This window comes from Passer montanus, unplaced genomic scaffold (genome assembly GCF_014805655.1).
Source record: "Passer montanus isolate IOZ18808 unplaced genomic scaffold, ASM1480565v1 scaffold89, whole genome shotgun sequence".
Taxonomy (NCBI): Eukaryota; Metazoa; Chordata; class Aves; order Passeriformes; family Passeridae; genus Passer; species Passer montanus.
The window spans coordinates 2,435,350-2,445,211 of NW_024374256.1; positions in this window are offsets into that span (position 1 = coordinate 2,435,350).

A 9,862-nucleotide genomic window follows, 5' to 3' on the forward strand; every position below is an offset into this window, starting at 1 on the left:
GAAGTTTCGCAGCAATGGAGTTCTCAGTTCCTTTGGAAGTTTTTTGCTTCCCTTGGTTTTTCTGGGATCACCAACCTCACACTGGGAAGGCTTTGGCGCTGCAGATTCCAGGCTGGGGCTGTGTGGCACCAATTTCCTGGGAATTGCTTCCCTGGATGGACAAACCCCAAAGCTCAGCCTTGTCCTGAGATCCCATCAGAGCTCTCCCATCTCCCATGTCTCTTAATTCCTTAAGGAGCTCGGCTTTGCCGGCTCCTCGGCACCTTCTGCTTCCCCTTTTGGGTTTGTGCCGGCACCACGGGGCGGCTTAACGCGATTATCCCGCTAAAACTGCCCTAAGAGGATTGCCAGGCTCGGCTCAGGGTGGGGACAGCGATGATCCTGCTGGGCTGGGGGAGCCTCTGAGGGTCACCCCGGGATCTGCAGCCCCCGTGGGTGCCACGAGCTGCCATTCCTTGGGATAGGGTGGGAAATGCCCGCGGATGGATCCTGGAGAGAGGGGGAGGGAATGGGGATGGAGGCACAGGGAAAGGGTGGGAATGTCAGGGCTCTGGGGGGGTTGGGGCTGCTCTGGGAAGTCCTGGGGCTTCCCAGGAAATTTTGGGACTTCTCAGGGAGGTCCTGAAGCTTTTCAGAGGACTGAGGCTTCCCAGGAGGGTCCTGGAGCTTCCCAGGAGGATCCTGGAGCTGCTCTGGGGCATCCTGGAGCTTCCCAGGGATGTCCTGGGGCTGCCCAGGAGGGTGCTGGAGTTTTCCAGAGGACTGAGATTTCCCAGCAGAATCCTGGAGCTGTCCTGGAGCATCCTGGGGCTGCCCAGGGAATTCTGGGGGTGCCCAGAACAGTCCTGGAGCTGCTCTGGAGAGTCTTGGAGCTGTCCTGCGGCATCCTGGGGCTTCCCAGGAGGGTCCTGGGGATTCCCAAGAGTGTCCTGGAACTTCCCAGAAGACTGAGCCTTCCCAGAAGGGTCCCAGAGCTGTTCTGGGGCATCCTGGGGCTCCCCAGGAGATTTTGGGACCTCCCAGGAGGTTCCTGGAGCTTCCCAGAGGATTGAGGCTTCCCACAAGGATCCTGGAGCTGCTCTGGGGCATCCTGGGGCTGTCCTGGAGGCTCTGAGGCTGCTCTGGAGGTCCTGCAGCTGCATTCAGGGAAGGAGAAGCTGCACCCGGAGAAGAGTTATGGAAAGGGGCTGGTTTGGGGCAGGATTGGGAATCCCAAAGGGGAATAACCCTGCCCTGGGAAGTGCCAGTCCCTGCCCTGGCTGTGGGATGAGCCCTGGCCCCTCTGGAAGTGCCCATGGGATGAGCTGCAGGAGCTGGGTCAGCTCCTTCCCTGCTCCCTGCTGGAGGCCGTGTCCCACTTCTGGCAGGAGCAGGAGCTGTGTGGAGATGCTGGAAAATCTCCAGGCAGGAGCAATCGGGTCACCAGTGCTCACCAGTTGGATACTGGGACAGCCAGGGGGTTGAACTGGGCAGGTGGTGCTTCACTGGGAAATCCTGTCCCCAGCAAAGTGGGAATATTGGGAATGAGGCCTCCCAGTCAGCACCAGGATGAGCAGCTCAGCTCCCAGTGCTGATCCTAAAGTTTTGGGGGTTTTTCCTGATTCCTGTCAGCTCTTCCTTAGGAAATGAGGGCTGGGAGATTAAGGGAGAGCAGGATTCCTTTGGGAATTCCCATCTGGAGCAGCAAAGGTAACATTTCCCAGGACACAGGTTCAAACCTGAGCACAAAAGGGGACCCACAAGCCCAGAGCTGACCCTGGATCATCCCTCAGGAATTTTGGGCTCCCCAGGAATCTTTTGGCAACACACATAGGTCAAATTATCTTCTCAGGGGTTAAAAAGCAGAAGGGTTAAAAAAAAAAATAGTGTCCAAGCACAGATATATTCCTAAACATCCTTAAATATCCTTAAATATTCTATGGATCAGCCCAGCCAGGAGAGGCACCAGGTGGGAGGTGGCACTTCCAGCTGGGAATGTGACACAAAGGTTCCAAAACCAGGCCCTAAATGGCCCCTTTTTCCTGCAGATCCATAAAGCAGCGTGTCCATGTCCAGAAAGAATTTATATCCAGGTTTTCCCGTGCCTGTGGATTTCTGCCCCAAAGCAACAGCTTGTTTGGGATAAATCCAGAGTCGTGCTGGAACGGGAATCCCGGGGGATGGCGGGGGCTGAGCTGGGAAGGGCCAGCCTGGTCCCTGCCGCTCTGAGCTGATTTTCCTCGGTGCCAAACGAATCCAGGGCTCCCAAATCCAGCTCTGGGGTGCAGTGGGAAGCGTGGGAGGGATGGGATGAGCAGGTGGAAGGTGCTGGATGAGCCCGAACTCATCAAAGCGCCACCAAATTCCTGCAAAAGCACTTTCTCCTTTCCTTTTTTTTTTTTTTCCCCCTCTGTTTCTTGTTTTCCTTGGCTCCTCCACGTTCCGGGCAGGCTGACAGGGAGCTCTGTGGAGCTGCAATCCCTGTGGGAAAAGCCGAGCAGCTCCAGACAATGGATCCATTGCTGCTGGGAAAAGGGAGCAGGTGGGGAGGAAACGGAGCTGCACAAAAGGATCCGCGGCAAGAGGAGGAGGAGGAGGAGGAGGAGCAAGGGGGGATTGTCCAGAAATCCCTGGAGAGGGGCTGGATCCAAGCTGGGTGCTCCGACAGCTGGGCCCGGCAGCAGCAGTGCTGGGTAATTAATTAATAAATGAGGCGTTTTCCAGGGAATTGTGGGGATGAATCGTGGGCCTCGGTGCTGAAACAGAAGGAAATGGCTCAGAAATTCGGGAATTAAAAATAAAACCAAAGAAAGCAACCTCAAAGTGGAGCAGCTGTGAGGGTGGGGAATGGTTTTCCAGAAAAGCTGTGGCTGCCCCATCCTGAAGGGCTCAGTTCCAGGCTGGAGCAGCCTGGGGTAGTGGGAAGGGTCCCTGCCCGTGGCAGGAGGGGGAATTGGATGATCCTGAATGTCCTTCCAACCCAAACCGCTCCACGATCCCGACTTTTATTTCTCTTGGCTGCCTTGCAAGTGCCCTCAGCCTCAAGACTTCCAATAAAACTGCAGGAATTTCGCTGCAAGACATTTCCCACTCCAGTGCCAGCACGGAGCCTTGGGGCTGAGCTCCCAGCCCACAGAGGACACAGAAATTTGTCCCATTTCTTCCATTTCATCCACAAAAACCACAAATCCCAAATCCCTGTGCTCGCAGAGAACGGGATTTTGTCCTCTGGCAGGGCAGACCCAGCCATCAATTTTGGGAAGGGTGACTGGAAGTGCAGCAGCCCCGTGGGATCTGACTTTCCTTTCTCATCCCAAACAATATTTCAAGGGATTTTATTTTTATAACCTGAACAATGATATTAAAAACGCTATTAAAAAAAGAAACTTGGCCAAGCTGCAAATTGGGCCGCCAGAAGGACAATGAGGAGGCAAAAAGATGGAGTCACTGCTAAGGAAAATGGGAATTTTTTAATGGGAGAAATCCTGAGGCAGCATGAATCACGTCTCAGCGTGTCCTGGAGCCAGGAAATCTGGGAATTAGGAGGGCTGGCAGGGCACAGACTTTGGCATGAAGCAGCTCCAGGATGGCAGGAGAAAATCTTCCTGTGCTGAGGCAGGAGTCACTGGAATGTCCCTGGATGATCCCTGGGGTTGCACTGCCAGGGATATCCTGGTGGAGTTGCTGGTAAATGGATGTGCAGAAAGGCAGAAAAATTCTGGAAATGCAAAATATTCCAATAGAAAATTACTGATTTATTAATTGACTTCATTAAAGCAGAATTCCAGAGAGTCCTACCACGGATAATAACACACATCCATACAAATGTGGGTGGGAATAAATTCCTTGGGATTGTGAGGATGCACAGGATGAAAGTGTCCCGGGGGAAAGGGATCCTGGGGGATCTTTGGGATGGGAGGAAAGGAGATGGCAATTCCCAGGTGAGGGGCTGGGAATGAGGCAGCAGCTCCTGCTGCAGCTCCGGCTCGCTGTGGCTTCCAGGAAAAGTTTAAAAGGAGGAAAAATCCACCTCTCATGGAAATATAAATCCCCTCACTATTTTTCCTCATTATTCCCATTGGATCTTGTTCCAGAAGTGATGGATTTGAGGGGAATGTCACGGCAGCCTTTGGTTCTCCTCCTTTTGGGGCTACTTTTGGGGTTTTTTTCCTCATTATCAGCTGCCTGGAGTCTCCACTCAGAGAGAAAAAGGATCTCTAATTCCTTTATCTATTTAAGTCGATTTCAGGAATATTTTTCTCCCACAGTGTGAACAATCAGAACTCTGTGGTCTCCCAGATATGTAAAATAGTTCTTTTTCTTCTTTTGTGGGCAGATATACTTAAGCTACATAATGGGACTCTGGGAGTGAGTCAACTCATATTTAAATTCCATTTCAAACCAACTCCTATTAAAAAAAATTCCCAGAAAATGCCAAATCCTGGCGTGAAAAAAAAACTTCATTGCAACTCATACACCTGAAGCACTTTTATCCAATATCTTTAACAAGTTTATTTACCACGCAATTTATTACGATACTTGACAGAGAAGCAAACAAGCTTGGAAAACATCGCAGCATTCCTGCTTTTTTAAAAATAAAAAAGGAAAAACATTGCAAGGCTCCCCACTCGAGGCCTAAAGCTGCACAGGCTGGGGTTTAGGACAGGGCAGATGTGTGACAGAGCCAGAGTCTGGCTGCCCCTCAAGGCATGGTCGCCCCTGAGATGCCTCAGGTTTGTCCTGGTCCTTCATGGTTTGTCCCTGTCCCTCAGAGCCCCTCAGGTTTTCCCTGTCCCTGAGGGTTCGTCCCGGTTCCTCATGTTTGTCCCGGTTTGTCCCTGTCCCTCACAGTCCCTCACGTTTGTCCCTGTCCCTCACGGTCCCTCAGGTTTTTCCCAGTCCCTCACGGTCCCTCAGGTATGTCCCTGTCCCTCATGTTTGTCCCTCAGGTTCGTCCCTGTCCCTCAGGTTTGTCCCTCAGGTTCGTCCATGTCCCTCACAGTCCCTCACGTTTGTCCCTGTCCCTCCCGGTCTCTCCCCGTCCCTCACACTTTGCCCCTGTCCCTCACAGTCCCTCACGTTTGTCCCTGTCCCTCCCGGTCTCTCCCCGTCCCTCACACTTTGCCCCTGTCCCTCACAGTCCCTCACGTTTGTCCCTGTCCCTCCCGGTCTCTCCCCGTCCCTCACACTTTGCCCCTGTCCCTCACAGTCCCTCACGTTTGTCCCTGTCCCTCCCGGTCTCTCCCCGTCCCTCACACTTTGCCCCTGTCCCTCACAGTCCCTCACGTTTGTCCCTGTCCCTCCCGGTCTCTCCCCGTCCCTCACACTTTGCCCCTGTCCCTCACAGTCCCTCACGTTTGTCCCTGTCCCTCCCGGTCTCTCCCCGTCCCTCACACTTTGCCCCTGTCCCTCACAGTCCCTCACGTTTGTCCCTGTCCCTCCCGGTCTCTCCCCGTCCCTCACACTTTGCCCCTGTCCCTCACAGTCCCTCACGTTTGTCCCTGTCCCTCCCGGTCTCTCCCCGTCCCTCACACTTTGCCCCTGTCCCTCACAGTCCCTCACGTTTGTCCCTGTCCCTCCCGGTCTCTCCCCGTCCCTCACACTTTGCCCCTGTCCCTCACAGTCCCTCACGTTTGTCCCTGTCCCTCCCGGTCTCTCCCCGTCCCTCACACTTTGCCCCTGTCCCTCACAGTCCCTCACGTTTGTCCCTGTCCCTCCCGGTCTCTCCCCGTCCCTCACACTTTGCCCCTGTCCCTCACAGTCCCTCACGTTTGTCCCTGTCCCTCCCGGTCTCTCCCCGTCCCTCACACTTTGCCCCTGTCCCTCACAGTCCCTCACGTTTGTCCCTGTCCCTCCCGGTCTCTCCCCGTCCCTCACACTTTGCCCCTGTCCCTCACAGTCCCTCACGTTTGTCCCTGTCCCTCCCGGTCTCTCCCCGTCCCTCACACTTTGCCCCTGTCCCTCACAGTCCCTCACGTTTGTCCCTGTCCCTCCCGGTCTCTCCCCGTCCCTCACACTTTGCCCCTGTCCCTCACAGTCCCTCACGTTTGTCCCTGTCCCTCCCGGTCTCTCCCCGTCCCTCACACTTTGCCCCTGTCCCTCACAGTCCCTCACGTTTGTCCCTGTCCCTCCCGGTCTCTCCCCGTCCCTCACACTTTGCCCCTGTCCCTCACAGTCCCTCACGTTTGTCCCTGTCCCTCCCGGTCTCTCCCCGTCCCTCACACTTTGCCCCTGTCCCTCACAGTCCCTCACGTTTGTCCCTGTCCCTCCCGGTCTCTCCCCGTCCCTCACACTTTGCCCCTGTCCCTCACAGTCCCTCACGTTTGTCCCTGTCCCTCCCGGTCTCTCCCCGTCCCTCACACTTTGCCCCTGTCCCTCACAGTCCCTCACGTTTGTCCCTGTCCCTCCCGGTCTCTCCCCGTCCCTCACACTTTGCCCCTGTCCCTCACAGTCCCTCACGTTTGTCCCTGTCCCTCCCGGTCTCTCCCCGTCCCTCACACTTTGCCCCTGTCCCTCACAGTCCCTCACGTTTGTCCCTGTCCCTCCCGGTCTCTCCCCGTCCCTCACACTTTGCCCCTGTCCCTCACAGTCCCTCACGTTTGTCCCTGTCCCTCCCGGTCTCTCCCCGTCCCTCACACTTTGCCCCTGTCCCTCACAGTCCCTCACGTTTGTCCCTGTCCCTCCCGGTCTCTCCCCGTCCCTCACACTTTGCCCCTGTCCCTCACAGTCCCTCACGTTTGTCCCTGTCCCTCCCGGTCTCTCCCCGTCCCTCACACTTTGCCCCTGTCCCTCACAGTCCCTCACGTTTGTCCCTGTCCCTCCCGGTCTCTCCCCGTCCCTCACACTTTGCCCCTGTCCCTCACAGTCCCTCACGTTTGTCCCTGTCCCTCCCGGTCTCTCCCCGTCCCTCACACTTTGCCCCTGTCCCTCACAGTCCCTCACGTTTGTCCCTGTCCCTCCCGGTCTCTCCCCGTCCCTCACACTTTGCCCCTGTCCCTCACAGTCCCTCACGTTTGTCCCTGTCCCTCCCGGTCTCTCCCCGTCCCTCACACTTTGCCCCTGTCCCTCACAGTCCCTCACGTTTGTCCCTGTCCCTCCCGGTCTCTCCCCGTCCCTCACACTTTGCCCCTGTCCCTCACAGTCCCTCACGTTTGTCCCTGTCCCTCCCGGTCTCTCCCCGTCCCTCACACTTTGCCCCTGTCCCTCACAGTCCCTCACGTTTGTCCCTGTCCCTCCCGGTCTCTCCCCGTCCCTCACACTTTGCCCCTGTCCCTCACAGTCCCTCACGTTTGTCCCTGTCCCTCCCGGTCTCTCCCCGTCCCTCACACTTTGCCCCTGTCCCTCACAGTCCCTCACGTTTGTCCCTGTCCCTCCCGGTCTCTCCCCGTCCCTCACACTTTGCCCCTGTCCCTCACAGTCCCTCACGTTTGTCCCTGTCCCTCCCGGTCTCTCCCCGTCCCTCACACTTTGCCCCTGTCCCTCACAGTCCCTCACGTTTGTCCCTGTCCCTCCCGGTCTCTCCCCGTCCCTCACACTTTGCCCCTGTCCCTCACAGTCCCTCACGTTTGTCCCTGTCCCTCCCGGTCTCTCCCCGTCCCTCACACTTTGCCCCTGTCCCTCACAGTCCCTCACGTTTGTCCCTGTCCCTCCCGGTCTCTCCCCGTCCCTCACACTTTGCCCCTGTCCCTCACAGTCCCTCACGTTTGTCCCTGTCCCTCCCGGTCTCTCCCCGTCCCTCACACTTTGCCCCTGTCCCTCACAGTCCCTCACGTTTGTCCCTGTCCCTCCCGGTCTCTCCCCGTCCCTCACACTTTGCCCCTGTCCCTCACAGTCCCTCACGTTTGTCCCTGTCCCTCCCGGTCTCTCCCCGTCCCTCACACTTTGCCCCTGTCCCTCACAGTCCCTCACGTTTGTCCCTGTCCCTCCCGGTCTCTCCCCGTCCCTCACACTTTGCCCCTGTCCCTCACAGTCCCTCACGTTTGTCCCTGTCCCTCCCGGTCTCTCCCCGTCCCTCACACTTTGCCCCTGTCCCTCACAGTCCCTCACGTTTGTCCCTGTCCCTCCCGGTCTCTCCCCGTCCCTCACACTTTGCCCCTGTCCCTCACAGTCCCTCACGTTTGTCCCTGTCCCTCCCGGTCTCTCCCCGTCCCTCACACTTTGCCCCTGTCCCTCACAGTCCCTCACGTTTGTCCCTGTCCCTCCCGGTCTCTCCCCGTCCCTCACACTTTGCCCCTGTCCCTCACAGTCCCTCACGTTTGTCCCTGTCCCTCCCGGTCTCTCCCCGTCCCTCACACTTTGCCCCTGTCCCTCACAGTCCCTCACGTTTGTCCCTGTCCCTCCCGGTCTCTCCCCGTCCCTCACACTTTGCCCCTGTCCCTCACAGTCCCTCACGTTTGTCCCTGTCCCTCCCGGTCTCTCCCCGTCCCTCACACTTTGCCCCTGTCCCTCACAGTCCCTCACGTTTGTCCCTGTCCCTCCCGGTCTCTCCCCGTCCCTCACACTTTGCCCCTGTCCCTCACAGTCCCTCACGTTTGTCCCTGTCCCTCCCGGTCTCTCCCCGTCCCTCACACTTTGCCCCTGTCCCTCACAGTCCCTCACGTTTGTCCCTGTCCCTCCCGGTCTCTCCCCGTCCCTCACACTTTGCCCCTGTCCCTCACAGTCCCTCACGTTTGTCCCTGTCCCTCCCGGTCTCTCCCCGTCCCTCACACTTTGCCCCTGTCCCTCACAGTCCCTCACGTTTGTCCCTGTCCCTCCCGGTCTCTCCCCGTCCCTCACACTTTGCCCCTGTCCCTCACAGTCCCTCACGTTTGTCCCTGTCCCTCCCGGTCTCTCCCCGTCCCTCACACTTTGCCCCTGTCCCTCACAGTCCCTCACGTTTGTCCCTGTCCCTCCCGGTCTCTCCCCGTCCCTCACACTTTGCCCCTGTCCCTCACAGTCCCTCACGTTTGTCCCTGTCCCTCCCGGTCTCTCCCCGTCCCTCACACTTTGCCCCTGTCCCTCACAGTCCCTCACGTTTGTCCCTGTCCCTCCCGGTCTCTCCCCGTCCCTCACACTTTGCCCCTGTCCCTCACAGTCCCTCACGTTTGTCCCTGTCCCTCCCGGTCTCTCCCCGTCCCTCACACTTTGCCCCTGTCCCTCACAGTCCCTCACGTTTGTCCCTGTCCCTCCCGGTCTCTCCCCGTCCCTCACACTTTGCCCCTGTCCCTCACAGTCCCTCACGTTTGTCCCTGTCCCTCCCGGTCTCTCCCCGTCCCTCACACTTTGCCCCTGTCCCTCACAGTCCCTCACGTTTGTCCCTGTCCCTCCCGGTCTCTCCCCGTCCCTCACACTTTGCCCCTGTCCCTCACAGTCCCTCACGTTTGTCCCTGTCCCTCCCGGTCTCTCCCCGTCCCTCACACTTTGCCCCTGTCCCTCACAGTCCCTCACGTTTGTCCCTGTCCCTCCCGGTCTCTCCCCGTCCCTCACACTTTGCCCCTGTCCCTCACAGTCCCTCACGTTTGTCCCTGTCCCTCCCGGTCTCTCCCCGTCCCTCACACTTTGCCCCTGTCCCTCACAGTCCCTCACGTTTGTCCCTGTCCCTCCCGGTCTCTCCCCGTCCCTCACACTTTGCCCCTGTCCCTCACAGTCCCTCACGGTCTCTCCCCGTCCCTCACGGTCCCCCCGCCCACTCCCGCCCAATCCGCAGATCTCGCGAGACCCCCGCCAGGTCACGCGCCCGCGCGCGCCGCCGCGGCCCAGCCCGGGGAGGGGAAGGGAGCGGGAGGGGGGGAGGGGGGGGGAACGACAAAAAGGGCGGAGCCTCCGCCCCGCCGCCTCACGGCCCCGCCGCCATCTTGTTTCTCGGCCGCTCGGCGTTCACTCCCCTCCGGCCGCCCCCCCTTTC